Here is a 19375-nt window from a genome sequence, read left to right on the forward strand (position 1 = left end):
TGGTGGAAAAAGGACTCATAAAGATACAACCAATGATAATCACTGATATACTAAACCAACCACCCACCCCCCCCCCCCACCCCACCCCAATATCTCGGAAAATACACACACCTGAAAATTTGAAAGCTGCAGCGATGTAACTGATCTTTTTGTACGATTCTTTTAGACCTTCCCCAGTCTGTTAGTCTGAAGCGCTTTCTAGTTTTTGCCAAGATTACCCGTGTTGCTGTATGAAGTAGGTTCAGCTTTCAACATGAGTTTTCTCCTTTTTAGGCACAAGATGCTAAATAGCTCTGATATACAGTGTATATGTACTTGTATTGCTTGCCATGATACAGATTAATTCATCCTGATTTTACTGCAAATTGCCTTTACTAATTAGTTCCATTTGAAGTGCACGTATGTCGATAGGATGTTGATGATAGGAATTGATGTAGTGTATGAGGTAAATCATTCCACGTCCTTGTGCACAGATGTGCTCTGAGTGCATTGAACAATTGTTATTCCAAGGTCTGTAGAAAGAAGGAAACAGTTAAAACAGCGAATGTTTTAATGTAGTTTGAAAGAGTTTGCAATATTCTTTGACCATGGTCATCAATCATTGTAAAATAAAGCTCACCTAAAACACGGAATGATGCCAGTGTTATATTTTTTTTCTTCTAGGTTACATATATGAGGAGTTACCAGTGTTATATTTTTTTTCTTCTAGGTTACGTATACGAAGTTAGCCCTCTACTTGGCTCCTTCTTGAAGTCACCAGTAAAAGTTAACTTGTACCTTTCTTTATTTCTTGCAATGGTGCTTTGAAGCCTTTTTTTTTTTCCAGTCATCTTCATTTAAAAGATTTGTTTGTGTAAAGTCACACCTGTATCACTTAAATCACTCTCAGATATCTGTTCTGAACACTTCAATATTGTATACTGATTTTCCTGTTATTAATGTGTACTCGGGCACTTTTACTCTATGGTGGTGATGGAGTTGAGACAAAAACCTACCCATTGATCTCTGTGTGAGCATTCACCTCGTTGAAATTTGGATTGTGCTTGTTCCAAAGTGATTACTGTAAAAACAAGGTATGTTCGCTTGCATTTTAATTTTGCTAATTTTGCCAAGATTCACGAAATTAAAATACACGCAAAAGTTCTTGTCTTCACCATATGTGTTGAATGCTAGTGACAATTCGTGAAAATTTCATGCCGAAAAGAAGGCTGTTGGCCCCAATTCGTGGAAATTTCATGCGGCGAAGATACCTTGTTTTACAATAACTTTGTAGCACTTCGAAGCCTAAGAGTGCAAACCTCTGCTCAGTGTAGGGAGCTGTATACTTCATACTGAGCTGGATATTTCATAGAAGTTGGCACTGATGTGGATGTTGAGGAATAATCATTTTCATGTAATGTTTATTAGTTTTACAATCAGTTGTCAGCTTACATTCCACCCCACCCTGCCACACACACACACAAAGTATAGAGAGTGCCTGCAGGTTGTATAGGGTGCCAAAAGCTTAAGATGTAATTGATCTGTGTAATAATGGCCATCCTTTGCCAGCCTGCCACCTGCAGAAGATCTTGCTAAAGAAAGATTCATCAAAGTGCAGATCACATTTTTACTTCGTTCACTGGTAGCAAGCAGCGGCAAAATGTGGCCACTAGGGTGATAAGATTCATTAAAAGCATATAACTAATTGTACCTACTCATTATACCGGTAACATATTTTCATAAGATTCTGATAGTAGAAGAAAAGTGTGACAGTAATGCCAAATGGATATACGTGACACAAATTCTCGATAGGAAGGAAGACTCTTGGTTTCTTGTTTATTTCTTCTTCTTTTTTAAAGGGGGGGGGGGGGGGAGGAGGAGGGGTCGTTCATTATGGAAGTAAGACTTTGCTCGGTCCATTATAGTGGTAAGCCCCCACCTGTCACATGAACTTTTAATTGATGGAAACATTTTGTAAGCAGTGTGACGGGCACAGTGCATATTGATTGATGGTTGCCATTAGGCGGATTGACAGCATTATTTTCTTGGTATCACACTTTCAGTGTTTGTGTACACATGTTGCCTTTACCCGTCTCAGATGGTGCACTCTATACTTCGAAGTCTGTATAATGTGGGTGCCAGACAGGTTTAGGGCTTGGCCAGGTTACTTTGAATCTTGTGCACATACAATGCAATTTTCTTATTGTGTAATCAGTCTGAATCATGTTAAACAAAGTGCACACATACGTGAAAATCACGACAAACACATTGAATTTGACTCGTATGAATATTTCACATTCTACAGTTATCTTGAGTAGCTAGAGACATAGATTTCGTATCATGTCAACCTGTGCAGGAATACTGCAGTGAGCATAATTTCAACATTGTGGTTGCATAACGGCATTGATTTGCGACTGGATTTTATGTTCCTTAGTGATGGACAGTATTCATAAGGGAAAGTGTATTTCATGGTTTGGTTTTGAGGATTTGCTTAGCAACCAGGATGGTATCTGGAAATAGTCATTGTTTAAGATTTGAATCACTCTGTGACTATGATGCACTGATAGATGCTCAAGGGATTACTATCCATCTTCTACTGTATACGCTATATATTTCGCGGGGGTTTTATTTTCGCGAATTTCGCGAGTCGGGAGCTATTCGCGAAATTAACAACACGCGAAAATATTACCTTCCAAAATGAATCCCTTGCCTTGATGATACGAACATTTCAGTACTATAGTATACATGTACCATGTCACGGCTTACCGAACAGACCATACTGGCTAAGCTTGTCCACATCTACTTACAGAGAGCCAATCCATTATCGCAAGGGGACCACTCATCAGAATTCTAGCGCGATGGACTTAACCACTTCAAAAATGTTGAATTCTAACTTACTAGTTCGCAGAGTTTGGTAAGTTTTTTTCATGCAGTGTAGAACTAGTATCATTCTTATTTGCTAGTAAGTTGAAAATTCAAACTTTCTTTGCCACTTCATATTTTTTCTGGTCCCCCGATCGCGAATTTAACCACTCGCGAAAATGTGTGACAGCGGCAATTCGCGAAAATTTATGTACGCGAAAATTATAGCGTATACAGTATTTCATCTCTGTTTCGTATTGGTGTATGTACATCATTATATTCTTGGGCACACTCACATTACAAATGTTTTGAAGCCAAATACAATGCTAATACTCTCATATGGAGCTCGGCTACTATCATGTTTTCATATGACTTCCCGAGAGTTATACTTAGCACTCACTCTACTCCAGAGCAATTAATATTTCTCTTTCTGCGTGCAACATGATTCCTTTGACCCCACCCTCTAGCAAAAACAGAAAGAGCTAAAATTACTCCTACAGCGTTATTATGCATCTGTAAAATTCTCTTCGTATTCCTTTCCTTTGACCCCTACACAACATCTACAGTGGAACCTTATTAATAAAGAGATCGCATATAACAAAGCCCTTCATAGCAATGCAATTTTGCAGGATCCGACTCTTAATATTTTTGTTCTCGTTCTCAGATATTGTGAGAAACCCGATATAACAATATAAACCGTTATTTATCCACTAATACATCCAGTAGTCGTCATGGTTTATAGGTCCTCATAATTACAGGGTTCCCTGTACTACTTCTACTTCTACTTCTTATCTGCTGTCTCCGTCTTCTACCACAGTCCATTACAGCTGCATCACTTGTTGGGGACAGACAAGATGATTTCTATAGAATCGGGCAGTTTTAGCTGTCATTTATGTGCCAGTACAGTGAAAGTGCTGTGTGAAGAATCTCTCAGTCTGAGTAGGACTGAGCAATTGCCGTCCCTCATAGGCAGATTTACAAGGAATGTTCTGATATGCATTTCTAACATTCGGTTGTGCATGTATCGAGCTGAGATTGTCGGGATAATGCTGCATAAGTACAGAAAGTGTCTTCAAAAGAGATTTTGAGAAGAATTGGATGTGTGAAATCACACTGCAGAAGGTACTAGACTTTAGTTGTGCATGAAAAAGACTGGAGATGTGTTTTAATGGTAGTACAAATGGGTAATTTCCAGTGGTCAGCTATGTACTAATTAATTTTCGCTGAACAGTACTTGATGGATTGCTAGGAGGAAAGCTCAAATATTGCTGTTTCAGGGGTAGTGATGTTTAGAGAAGATAGATCCCATCTCCTTGTTTGTTATTTTGTTTTTCTCCCCAGTGTCTCAGTTCCCCGTGTAGACTCCCTGATGGCATTCTCTTGAATAACTATGTGCTGCACATTTCTGTTGTACGCCGTTCTCGTATAATTTCAGATGCGAATGTCTGTGGTGGGATATCGAGATGCGGCATGTCCCAACAGAGATGACAAACATGATTTCACAGTCTTTCTCCGATGAAATGTTTCGTGCATTGCTGCTGTCCAGTACCTCTAATGCACCGTAAAGAAGGATATATGTGAATACCAGTCAACGTCAACTGTATATTGTGTCGACAGGCGTTCACACGTACATTGTAACGATATTTGTTTCCTGTAGAGGGTCTTTCCACCACACACACAAACCATTACAGACTGCTCAATTCCATCACCCCTGTTTTCTACCCATCTCCATGTGAGTGTGACCAAACCTGCAAAATTACGTTCACGTTTATATATGTTTATGGCTCTTACGTTCTCTCTTTCTTTTTCCAATTTTTGTGCATTTGTTGGCCTGAGGCATCTTTATTTCTTGGCACCTGTGGTGGCCAGGACATAACCTCTTTCACCTGTTATTTGGATATTGTGTGACTTACGTGGCACGGCGAAAGCAATACATGTCGATGAGGAGAAATATATTTGAAGGAGCACAATATATATTATAACCATTCTTTTGCGTAGACAGGGAGAGGGGGATGTGTTTTTAAACCTGGAAATATTGAAAACTTTCTGTTATAAATTAGGAAACCACCTATGATAGACGGTACATACGTACTGGCAATTTTAGCTTTATTGTTGTACTCTCACATATTTTTCCTGTTTTGGTCAAAGAAGTATTTCATCTCTACCTTTGCGTGCAGCTTTGCATCTGAGTAAGTTGTATACTTGCTAGGAAGTAACAGGAAGTTGATTCTGTGAAGTAATCACTTAAGATTTAGGGGTGGATCTCGGTTTCCTGTGTATTGGTTTTGATGAGAATGGAGCTGGTGTGGAAGTGACAGCTGTGCCCCTAGCCCTAAAAGTTATTCAAAGATCTCGGTGTTCATAGACACGAAGGATTTGGGTTCTTGTCATGGTCAGCCCTGAGATGTGTCCGTCCAATCCAACAGATGACTATACTCATGAAAATGATGCTGGTATATATCCCTGTGTGGTCATTTTGTCCAGTGGATTGGCCATTTTTAACATCTTCAGTGAAACTTGTCCGTTACACCTGGCTCATGGCTAATCAATTCATGTGTTCTAAAGCTGAGGTGATCACCAAGTTGTCAGAATGAAAAGGGAAAGAAGTGATATATTTCCATGAAAGTATGAATGCATATATTTGCCTCAGTGTATGCTTATACAAAAAGTCTTACTTTAATATTGAGAAAACTGGCATAGGGCTACATCGTTGGTGTGAAGCAATGAAATGATTGAGCCCATGTATGCTCCTTCTTATATATTTTGCAGGATTGAAATATAGACAAGTGCCCAAGATTATATGCATGTCAAAAAAACAAAGGTAAAAATGACAGTAATTGTAATCTGGAGGAAAATGAGTGAAAGTTTCACTAAATAGAATAAGAGGATTGTTATGTATGGTTATGTATGGTTATTAGACAACTAGCCTGAGAAGATATGTGAACACTGTGAAAAGTGCTGTAAAACCAGAAATTTTCATATGCATGAATCTCTTAACAAATTTCGCACCGAGCCAAGATTTGTGGAAGTAAAATGCGTGGGAAAGTTTGGTCTATGCAAAGCATTGAACGCCAGTGCCAATTTGCAAGTTTCATGTTGTGAGTGTTTCTGGTTTAATGGTAATGCAACTCTTTATGGGGGGGGGGGGGGGGGGGGGGGTAGGTAATTGATGATCAGGTTTGGGTGATATTGGATGTAAAGTTGCAGAAATCAGTGGATTTGAGTTGCTCAATTATAAAAATGAATGTAGGAGGAGACCTGTACGAATTGTACTTGACATTATAGAGAGGACCCATGACATGTTATGAAAGGGCAGTAAGTGTTTAAAATGGATCGTGCATGGTCCATTCACAGATTCGTGTGATTTGGAGACGCTGAGGATTCCAGAACTGTTTTGTTTGTATGATATATACAGAGAGATTTATAAACTGTACAAAAAGCTATTTACGTGTACATGTATGTGGGTGTGTTCTGGCATTAATGTGATCTGTTCTAATGTTGTAGTTTTGTGCTGTGCCTCAAAAAATGCAGCTACCTTTTCTCCCTGAGATATCTCTCTATACTGAATGTTGCTATTACAGTTGAACCTCTCTTATCCGGCCTCCCTTTATCCGGATCTCTCTATTATACGCACGCAATCTCGCCGTGATTTTTTTAAAAATAATTACGGGAGGAAAGGGGCATTACCAACTCCTTGAGAACTCCTACACAAGCACACATGAATTACTTATACTTGATACATTTCTTAATAGTTATTTAGGTAAATAATCCCAAGAATTTATAAAAGAAAATGATTTCATTTTTGCAAACACGAACCTCTATTTTGGGGTCTGTTACTGAGTGTAACAATGAAAAGGTTGCAGTATACACATTACTACATGTGGTACTACAATGGGCTACTGTGCATGTGTATGTATATTATGTACATGTATAAAGCATTGAGTCTCCCGTATCCGGCCAAATCCCTTATCCGGATGAGCCCCGGTCCCGACTTGTCCGGATACGAGAGGTTCAACTGTACTTTCCTTAATGTACTAAGGCAGGAGTTTAGTTTAGTATGGAAGGTTTAAGGGAAGGAAAAAATTTACAGTTTAGTCTGGAGTATTTCTTGAAAGCAGAAACTGAAAATGAATGCACCAGTATTATGATTATCCATGGAATTATTTTTCATACTGATTTTAAATGTTTTGGGATTGTTCTTTTCTTTTGTCAGGATTCTTTAAAGGTTGTGTATACTTGACAGCATCGAAATATTTACCATATTTGCTGGTGTATTAACTGCACCTATGCATCAACTGCATACCTGGGTTTTGGCGAGATTGTTATTTTATCATTATTCTTTTTTTTTTTCTTCTTTTTTTAAGTGGCAGGCGTGACACCTACAATAACATCAAAAGGTTGTCTTGTCTTTGTATTCAGAATGAATTCAGAATCACTGTCTTGTCTGCTGAACATCATTCTTTTCAGGCAGGAGTTGGAAATGTCTGCCGTGCTGAGTTTTATTAAATATGCCTGCAAAGATGCTGCAGAATGTACACATTTTTTGATATCTGCTACAAAAACATGATACAAGGATAACATCCTCTAGAAATAGACAAAATTTTGTGGGCACAAATTTTATCTGTTACCATGCATCAACCACACCCCATTTTCAAGGCCCTTTCTTTTTTCTCTTTTTTTTTTTTGGGGGGGGGGGGGGAGGAATGATGTTGATACACCAGGAAATATGGTACTCTGTTTAGTGTTATATGCACACCAATCCCTTTAACCTCAAAGAGATGATTCATTTAGCATAATTCCTAACAAAGAAGTGTTCATGAGGTGTACATTTCTTGTGAATATATAAGATATACAAGAGGAATGACATAATCAGTGTTTCCATGGGAACCAGACGCAAACTCCTTCATGCATTTTACTTCTGTGTTCTTCGTGTAATGCTATGATGTGTATGCAGGAGATTGTTACCATGTGTAATCTGCTGATGGTGTGGTATAGGAAGATTAATTTCTCTATCTATGTTCGTTTCACTTTTCCATGTCGTGATATGTAAAAATAAATTTCAATTGAATTAATATCTTGAATTCGCCTCTGTTTGATCGAATGATCTTTGGCGTCGATTGGCTAGTTTCGATGAAGGCATTAGCAAGGTGTATGAAAACACGAAGTGCCAATAGGTTGCAATTCAGCAATATTATCGAGGACTGGGTAAAATGACATATAGAGAAGGAAGGGAAAGTGGATACTGTTTGCAAGGTCATTTTAGAACCGGAAAAACTTAGAAGAAAAATCGTTTGGCAGTATCAACATCTCTTTCAGTCTCATCTTACCAAAGAAACACACAGCCACTTGAAGCTCGACTTACATATTAACCTACTCTGAATTACCACTCCCTGTTTGAGCTGTTTGGATGGACTCTTTTAGTCAGTGTGGAAAGATAAAACAAGAAAAAAAAAAAAAAAAAAACAGAATGGGTAGAGGCTGTAGTAACCCTCTCTGTGCCAGGGACTTTGGACAGTGTGTACAATGCTATGGGTTTTTCTGTGTCAATCAACGCTCAAAGCACACAAAGGCCCGAATTCACGAAGGTGGTACAAATGAAACCATGGTTTAAACCATGGACAAAAACATGGAGCACCAAGTGTCGCACAGAATATTTCGTTAAGAAATTGGTCATATCGTCGACAACAAAATTATCATTTTATGGGCGAAATGTTCATTTAGTTACAAAATGTTGTCATTTCGTTACAAAATAATCATTTCATAACGAAATATTCCATGCGACACTTGGCGCTCCATGGTTTTTGTCCATGGTTTAAACCATGGTTTCATTTGTACCATCTTCGTGAATTCGGGCCAAAGGGTTAACTCGTTCTGTGTCCAGTGTAATTTGGACAGTTTGTTCAATGCTATGGAGTTTTCTGTGCCAATCCGCACTCAAAGCACACAGAGTTAAACATAAAAAGATTTCGAAAGGAGCCAGTTATGGGCATAAGTTCCACCTGTTTTCATGAAGCAGCAGAATTATTTCGAGCTATGAGGGTGGTCTAATCAGGTGAGGTTATTATAACATCACTTCACAAGTTAAATTTCCCTTTGACCTGCACACTTAAAGGTAGTCAAACCTGTCTTAGTGACCACCTGTCTATAGCGGCCATCTGCCATATACAACTACTAAAAACAATTCCCTCCGAGAGAAAAACCATGTTAAAGAATCTGTCTATAGCGATCACCTGTCTACGATGGCCACTTTTTCCGTCTCCTTGGGTGACTGCTATTGACAGGTTTGGCTGTATCTGTACCATTTTCAAATTCAAAATAAGCAAATAATAGATGACCATTGGACAAGGTGCAAAGCGATGACATCACATCTACTATGCTCCCATTGTTAGGACCAATATTACTGTTTCATGAGAATATATAAAACTGAAAAAGTTCAGATCCTCTTGCTACCATATACCACTCTATACACACAAATTCCACCTCGTGCTTTTGTAGGGAAACTAACAAACGAACAAGCCTGAGGCTTCGGGTATCTACACTGAGCAAGCTGATTGTAACTTCTTTTTTATTGCTTTCGAAGGTATATTGACACATGTTCTTTGACAATAAATAACTGAGAGCATCATCTCTCTCTATATATATACCTATACATTTATATGTATATGCATGTATATATGAATATATATATATATACTTACATGTATATATGTGTGTGTGTGTGTGCAGATAAAAATATTTATAATATATACTTGCACAGCTACACTGTATGTCAATTTCTCCCTGCCCCTTCCTCTCTCTAGTCTTTCCATTTTCTTCAACATACGTGTCCATCATATGTATCGATGCATGGAACTATCAACCTATCTATTAATTTATCTCTTTCTCTCTCTCTCTCCCACACACACACACACACACGCGAATGTATATACATGTATGTATTTATATATACATATACATATATAATTATAATTATATATAATTATATATATGTACATGTATATAAATATATATCTATATGTATATAATGTATATGTATATATTATATTTATATATAGTGACTTTGATATTATATATATATATGTATATATGTATATATATACTCCTAGATGGGTCATTTGGAAGACATTTCCATTTGTTTTATATGCAAATTTTAAAATACATGTTCAATGGCAATTTACGCAATGGAGACACGAAAATTGTCTCCTTAATGACCAGTTGTGTCCCTAATGAAGACACTTCCCCCCAATATGTCTCCCTAAGGTGCCAACTAGGGATATATATATATATATATATATATATATATATATATATATATATATATATACATGTATATATGTGTGTGTGTGTGTGTGCAGATAAAAATGTATATAATATATACTTGCACAGCTACACTGTATGTCAATTTCTCCCTGCCCCTTCCTCTCTCTAATCTTTCCATTTTCTTCAACATACGCGTCCATCATATGTATCGATGCATGGAACTATCAACCTATCTATTAATTTATCTCTCCCTCTCTCTCTCTCCCACACACACACACACACTCAAATGTATATACATGTATGTATTTATATATACATATACATATATAATTATATATAATTATATATATGTACATATATATAAATATATATCTATATGTATATAATATATATGTATATATGTATAGTGACTTTGATATATATATATATATATATATATATATATATTTATATATATATATTATATATATACAAATTATTGGGAAAAAGGAAAATGAAATGAAATGTCATTTTTTTTTTGTTCGTTATATAAACAACCAAAGGGTGGAATACTGTAAGGCAACAACTGTCTAAATCAGTTCCATGACATTTGCTCCTAAGACAATATTGCTCCCATCTGCATGCTAAGCCAAACATACATTTTACCCACAAACATAACCCTAACCCTAATCCTAATCCTAACCCACATCAAACCAAACCTCAACCCTATCACAACCCTAACCCTAATCCGAAGTCCTTGGAGAAAATTAGACCGGAGCAATGGCATGTCGCAGGAGCAAATGTCGTGTCACCATCTAAATCTACACATCTAATTGTGGAGACTGTTTCTAGGTTTGTTTCCACTTTTTATGTTGGAATTCAAAATAACATAAATGCCTTAGGCCCTGATTGTCCAATTTTGATCACTTAGGATCCAAATATATTTCGTTTACATGTAGTATTTTTTATCATTAGGCCCTATTATCATTATTATTATTATCATCATCATCATTATATAGGCCCACATGATTGTGTAAAAGTACTTCTGTAAGGCCTGATAGTTTTTGTTTGTTTGTTTGTTTTTGTTTTCTGGTGCCACTTACGGGGTAGAGAAGGGGGGCCAAAGTGGTTACACCCTATATATTCCTATGTATTGTGAAAAAACAAAACAAAAACAAAAACAAAAACAGATGGACTGGTTCAACCGGCCCTGTGTAGGCCTCAAAGATCATACGCTGTGATATCTCTGCCGTTTATACTCACCTGCCCCGTGAATAAAATGATGCGCTTTATAAACCACCTATAAACAGATTACGTAACTATCAGTGCAGCGTCATTGAACTGCGCTGTGCATACCTGTTCGGAGTCTTTTTATACGGCTGTACATGGATTTGCATTGAATCGGGGCGTGGTCTCCAAACGAGAAGACAGCTCCAGACGGACAGACCGGACGGATGATGTAATCACCACGCGATGACCCGCGTTTGGCGCCTTCGACGCGCGCGTACGCGTACGCACGATTGTTCGCCATCCTCCCTGACTGCGAACCTTTTCAGTCTGCTGCCCTCTCACGTCATTTTCGAGGAGACGCCCTTAGAAAAGCAATTCGTATTGCCAATTTAAAGATTGTTCTCTTACGTAGGATTTTTAAGCAGAGCGTGAAGAAGAAAGAGCTAGGCAAGATTTCATTAGTCACATCACAGACCGAAGATGGGGAAATGATAACACCTAGGTTCAACTGTTTGTTTGCTTTTTGCATTACTTTTTATTTAAGCTATGTTAATTAGAGCTGTGTGTTGAAAATAAAATGAAATAAGATAGAATAAACAAATAAATAAATAAATAAATAAATAAAAATAAGTAAATGAAAAGATAGATGGATAAATAAATAAGTAATTTAACGAACAAATAAATAAATAAAAAGGTGCTGGTACAAAATATCGTGCATATATCGCTCTTTTTCTATCATGTATTATTCATATTCCTCTTTATCAAATTTTACATTTACTTAGCTATTTATAATTCCAGAAATGCATTTGTAAATCAATTAGTCAATGAAGAGACATCAACTGTATGCCGTTTAGTATTAGCTCATTATAAGAAAGTATAGGTTTGAGTGTTAAACAAAAGTAGGGGGAAGCCTTCTGCATAATATGGCCGCAAAAGACGTTAGATTGATATTCTATGCCTGCGAACCGCTTTATTCCTGTCCGATATCTATTTCAACTCTTAAACTGTTGTTCCTGCGATGCCATCTAGATTCTTCTTTTTTTCCGTCACGATAGAGGTATTTCGTTGGTAATCAATAGGCGGATTACACCGGTTACATAATCATTCTCGTTGACATACCACAGTGTACCGGGAAGTTATCTTGAGTCGTGGCGTTTAGAATTTTCGGCTCTGTTTCAAGAGTTGTGTGCAAAGTAAACGAAGCTGTATATTCCTCCTGCTCTCTCTCTCTCTCTCACACATATATACACAACATACACGTACACACCCTCTTCAAAGACATATCTAAACAAAACTGAACTTTCTAAAACAAGAAATGTTGCTCCTAAGTACTATGATTATGGTGGACATCAATACAAATCTCGGCAAAGAAAAATAATCTGAGAAAAAAAAAAGAAGAACGTGCTGAGCGGTACTTCACATGCTCCATTATACCAATAACACACAACGTGTCTTGTGGAAACACATACTAGTACTTGATCGTGAAGGATTTTACAAACCACTTGCTCTCCATTTGCCCGGGGTAACGAAACACCACTTTATAATCTATTGGGCTAATGAAAATTAATGAGAATAATCTGGCCGTAATAAGGACATGGGTCCTTACCTACTACGCACCTTTGCGAAAGAGGGATGATGATGATTATCATCATTATTACTGTTATTAGTAGTCGTAGTATTATTATTACCATTAGTAATAGTAATATAGTAGTATAGTAAGTAGTTGTTGTTGCTGTTGTAAATCATTATAAGCAATGTCATTATTTAATTTCTTTATTTGGGGAATATTGTCTACTAAGTGAGCATCATCCCATATTAAAGCTAATTTTGATCGATGGAGAAAAATATGAGAATAACTGTGAGCTGCTGATGTAATTACTTCACAGTTGTCCAATCGGTATGGAGGTATGCACTGTGGTACAGTGGACAAGACTCTGGACTTTCAAACCGGAGGTCTCGAGTTCGAGATCCTCCATGTGTTGCGACTTTACGACGAGATATTTCTATACCTCTCGATACAAATCATGTATACAAAGGTGGGTAATCCTCCTTATAAGTGCCGGGATAGTAACGATGATAGAGCCTCCAGGGGGGGGGGGGGGGGGGGGGGGGCATTTCATGAAGGAACTTGTCGGATAAAATATCTGACAAGTCAATTATATCCGACAAGTTCAGAGAAATCAGCCAATCAGACTAAAGAATTTCTCAAAACTTGTCGGATATAATTGACTTGTCAAATATTTTCATCCGACAAGTTCCTTCATGAAATACCCCCAGACCTAAACACTTATAGCTACCCTTGCGTAGAATTAAGATCATAATTATTGTCATTATTACAACCCCCGTGTATCTTATAACGGTTACAGCTAGTTATTCCGAAGGTTCGTTATTCGGAAGGGTCTTCAGTCCGAAGATTCGTTATTCCGAAGGTTCGTTATTCCGAATTTCATTTTCGGATTAACAAATCTTCGGAATAACGAACCTTCGGAATAACGTCACAATAATGTTCGGATTAACGAACCCTTTTTCGTTTTCGGAATAACGAACATCTAGGTATAGGGAATTTGTGTGTTTCGGATTAACGAACCTTCGGAAAAGCGAACCTTCGGAATAACGAACAGCACCCACCCCACACCCTTGAGTGCTGTCGTGCAAGGAGGTATCTTACCTTCCTATATAGGATGTAACTTGTACGTTATCACGAGAAAAGAAATTTAGATGTTCAACAAAAAGTAAAAGTAATAACAGAATATACTGTTTTTACAGAAACTGAATTCAGAATTGAAAGAGAAAGATTTTTTTTATGTTCTTAGAAAAAACAGTAAAAGTTACAGTCTCACGGGACAAAAAGAGATAAAGAAAAACAAACAAACAAACAAACAAACATACGAGGATTCAATTATTGTTCTGTGCGGTACAATTTTCCTAAATCATAATTATGGTTTGTATTGCTTATGCACCTATCTTTTTACAGATCCTCACAGCCATGAAGTTGCATACTTTTTTGTGTAAATGCATTGTCACAGAAACGCGAAAAGAAATCCAGCATAAAAATATATTCTACTGCTTTGTTAGTACCTGTTCAAACTCTCACAATTATTTCATCTTCTTGTCTTGCCAGAAATATTATTATCTCTCTCTACTTTGCCCATATGGATGCCAAAGTTTTATACACGGAACTACAACAATAAAAAGAGGTGACTTATGTACGTTAGCAACCATCCGCTGTATACGCAGGTTAGCCAACATAGAGGGACCACAAAATAACCACCATTTTAATCTATTAATTTCCGTCTTCCTGATCGTACAAGTCTTCTGCGTTATTTCGAGGGAGCATTAACCCCCTGTTATAGCACGTACGTGTCCCGAATCGTCAGTCTGCTCCGCTTGTAGTCAAGACCGTGTGGATTTCAAAATCCTGGAACTTCCTCGTTGTCTGTTTTATGGGAAAGGCGCGTGATACACGACTCTCTGAGAAGACCCACTTATACGTGTTTGCTTCTAAACAAGGAAGTGGTAGCAATGAAATAAGTGAAATATGATAAATTCGTCCACGGGCTTTCTTCTCTCCCCCCCCCCCCCCCCCCCCGTCTCTCTCTCCTCTGCATCCCCACCCCACCCGCAATTATTGTCACAGTTTTCCTACGGCCGTGATTACAGAAACACCCTCGATGGAGAAGGTTTTACTTCCTGTATGTAAAATCCATGAAAGCGCATACATTATTATAACACCATCCTATACTCTCACCAGCGCGCTATAGAAAGCAGAAGCATTTTTTTTTTTTCACGCCCATCATTTCCTTGTCCTGCCAGGCAAGATGAGCTATCAGATAATTACTTGCCAGCAAGTCTTAATGCCATCCGTTTTTAAACAGTCCACAGTACCCGCCTATACCATCCGAAAGTCTGACATCCTAATTGCTACCATGATATCCTGTTGCATTTTTTGGCTCCCCCGACTTTTTCTTTACCACCAATACTTGTTGGTGGTTTGTGTGTTTGTTTGTTTGTTTGTCTGTTTAATTCTCAACTTCTGTTAAAGCACTCACATAATTGCACAAAAAAGGAAAAATATCTTGGGTACAAGATTAGAGACAGCTTTACACAAAATTAAATGTGCGTATTATTTATCATGATGTTCGATGAACTCTCAGAAAGATATAAAGTTGCCTTACAATGTCGCATGGATATAACGTCACTAATGAGCATTACTGCTCGTTTGTTTTATACATGAAATGTAAGTGAAGTCAAATCGGAATCAGCTGGAAATACAAGGTTTTCTTTATGGCTCATGAGATAAACTCACCAATATCATAAAATGTGCTCATACCGCACGACTCCACGACTATGATGATAGGGCAAGTTGATTTTCCCCATTAACTTTAACAAAATATTTTTTTTTGTTTTTTTCATATTCACAGCAGTGTATTTCTAGGGTTTATTATGTCAATGACATCGCGGCCATTCAGTCATGTTTACACTGTAGAAGCCAATCCCGAAATCACAATGGGACCGCCTCCTAGCTGTTTGTCGGCTACCTGTCCTTATTTTACCAGAGTATAGTCAGATATGGCTCAAACTTTCGGAGGTCTATATACTGCTTTCGTTCATCAGTTTCACCGATTTCATTCTTCTTTTTCTTTTTTGTGTGGCATATTGTGCTTGGTTAACAGTTTGCTGACTATTGAATGATTTTTAGGCAAAATGCCGTGAGTTGTTGAAACCACTGTCATGGTGATAGCATTGCAAAGAAGCTGAATAAATCACGTGGATTGCAGACAATGTCAGTTTAAAGCGGACAATCAACCTCAAACGACAAGAAATCCATACAGACTGCATTGCAATGAACGTCTGTTCATTAACGTTACCTCGTTTCAGATATAGCTAATTAAGAGCTACTGGCAGTTCAGTCTATAGCAATTCTGAAATATTTTGACTTTGAATTCGTGGACTCTTGATAGAATCCAGCCCTTCCAGATAATACATTAACAATCAATCACATCGTGCCTACAGGTATAACGAGCAGTATTCGTCCACGTTGATGGATGGAAATTGCGTGCGTTAATATTGTAACAGAGTATATATATAGCCGTCATTATAAGTGGTTGCAAGTTAGGTCACAAGTTGTCCACTCTCTGGTAGTGGGATTAGACGCAAGAAAGTAGGCCTATAGCAAGGAGTTTATATCGGATAATTCCTTGACTATATAGTGTACAGGCCGACCTACATGCCATGTACGTCACTGCATGGCGACACCATGGAGCTACATGGTTATAATCGCGGGTACACATCAACACCCCTGTCTCTTTTTATTGCTGGTAAATGTTTGTTTCTTACATTTTTTTTTCCTCTCCAGTTTCTTCCCATATAGGCTTTGTGAGTTACAATGAATACTTTGTCTTATTGGTATAATGTGTAACTGAAGTCATCAATTGAGTGCTATCCATACAGGACTTCGAGCTTGACTATTGGCAAACATTGATAAAGAGAGATCATTAAAGTGATGACAGAACGTTTCTATGCCCCATTGAGCACACGTGAGTGAGTGATGACGTGCTATTAAAGCATTGAGCTAGCTCTATGGTTAAAGGAGACCTCCGGATGATTTTTCAGACTTTTACATTCAATTTTCAGTAACTATATTGTTTCCACTGGGTGCAGAATGTCTGAATAGATATAGTGATTTGGATGACTAGTAAGTACTTTTTCAAAATTTTTCATTTTCAGTGAACAAGGATGATGACATGGTAGCCTTACCATAGGCATAATGCACGAGTGGGGGCTCAAGGAAGCAGAACAAAAGAAGAAAACATGCATGCATGAATTCTACAAAGGTGAAATTGTTAAGCAAGCTATATTGTAATGGAATTACATTGCTACATCTTATTTTCTGAGATATGTTAGCCTCCTTTGTCATCATCCTTGTCCAGTGTTTATTTCTTATTTTTATTTTTTTTTGTGGGGTGCAGAGTATTAGTTTCTTCGATCTATAGGATCAAAATAAATTCCGCAAATCTATACAGTCATGGAGCTATCGATTTTGTACTACAACGTGTGAAATTATGAAAATCGTCCGGAATTCCCCTTTAATCTTATACAGAGTCAATTTGGGTGGGTGGGTGCTATTTATCCAGCGAGGAATAATCATATTTGGTAATCGAGGAAACTTATATTGCGTTGTTTCTCACCACATGTGCTCGGTGGGAAACAGAAGGGACAGAAATGAATTGCACGAATTATCATCCTCTACAATAAAAATCAGAATGTTTATCGCATATCTTTATCTTCATCACATTCCTAAAGCAATATTTCAATCATTTAGTTCCAGATAAAATGCTAACAGGAGATAACAATGGTTATAATGCATACCATTGATATGAATAACGGTGAGTTGGATCTAAAATGCGGAAGTAAGATCATTTTATACAATGTGAAAGGTCGCAGAAACTCGAAAGACATTTTATGACTTTTAAAATGCGCTTTGGTTCAATCTTTTTTCCAAATGTCTTCACCATAATCTCTATTAGATTGTAGTCCTCGTTGTGCAGATATTGAAATCGTCAAGATAATTATTCCTCAGTCAGTAGTTATGACGGCAGCAAAGTACATGTATTATGATGCATTTGAAAGCAGAGTGAGTACGTTATCAATAGTGGTGATGGTCGCTAACCTTATCGTTTGTGGGTAAAGATCCATTCAGTTGCGGGGGAAACCCAATGCTAGTATAGCACTGTCACTTGAAACAGACAAACTAGCAAGTAAACGAAGATTAATTGGTTTCGTCACTTTCACACTAAAGTGTTGTCATTGTTACAATTTTTTCCAGCTATTGCTTGTAATAATTCATTTATTGGTGACCCTTTTAGCTGCCCTGCTATCCTCAGACGGTCTACGCCGCAGGGAGGGGAGGGGAGGGGTAGCACTGCAACCTTGGATGCTGATGTCATTGGGCTCATTGCCAGTGCACTGGAGAGGAGTGGAAGATGGGATGAAAAAGGGGCGAGCAAAAAAAAAAAATATGACAGGCAGATGAAGACGAGGAAAGAGAAAAGGAAGAGGAAGAAGGTACTCGATCTCACCAGGGTGTAAGTCGTATGCGTTTGAGGATACGTGTGCATGTTTGGGGAAGTTACTATGTATTATGTTTAAACACCACGTTAAATATAATGACCGGGTTCTGTAAGTGATTTCAAAGGTCCAAACAGTAACTGTGCAGAAAACGTCCACTCGTTGCAAAACGGTAATTGGTTTCTTTATTCTTCTCTCTCTCTCTCCCCTCTCTCTCTACACACGCACACACACACACACACACGTATATATATATATATATATATATATAATATATATATATATATATATACAGAGAGAGAGGGGGAGAGAGAGGGAGAGAGATGTAATGTAGGACCCTATAACACTCCAAGAAAAATTGGTTCCTTTGCACCTTTAAAGGTGCAAAGTTGCACCGGTTCTGCACCTCCAAAGGAGCAAAAGTTGAACCTATTTTGCTCAGTGTTTAACATACGTACATATACGCACCTGATGACACGTAGGTGATTAACGTGCGTATTATTTACGTTTTTTATTTTGTTTTAATCTGTGAAGTTATCCCTCATTTGGTTTCAATGAGATATAACTGGGATTACTGATGTATTACTATAAGAACAACGGATCCCCGTGACTGTGTTAAAAGCCACTCCATTCCGAGTATCCCATGATGTTTTTCAAGTGCTTTGAAAACTCGTAATTCGAGAGAGAGGTCCTGCGGTATACCAGTCAATCGTGTTTGTGCGGAGATGTGCAAGTTATAGCTTTCGGTTCTTGTTTCGTTTTCATGTCATACCAGCAATTATGGGAAGCCCGGGCCTGCAGTCTGATACATGTAATAAGATACATTTCTCCCGACATCGGAAGACGTATTTTACGTTTTAGATCGGCGAACAGCTTTCCGCATTGTATACATGTGTTATTGTTTCTAGTTTTCGTCCTTCTCGTAGAAGATATCACTTTTCGTCGTATTCTCTCATACTTTTATGCCCTTCCTTCCTTGCCTTGCCCCTCCCCTCTG

Source organism: Diadema antillarum, unplaced genomic scaffold, assembly GCF_040938485.1.
Source record: "Diadema antillarum isolate AM-2024a unplaced genomic scaffold, OU_Dant_1.0 scf00000192, whole genome shotgun sequence".
NCBI lineage: Eukaryota > Metazoa > Echinodermata > Echinoidea > Diadematoida > Diadematidae > Diadema > Diadema antillarum.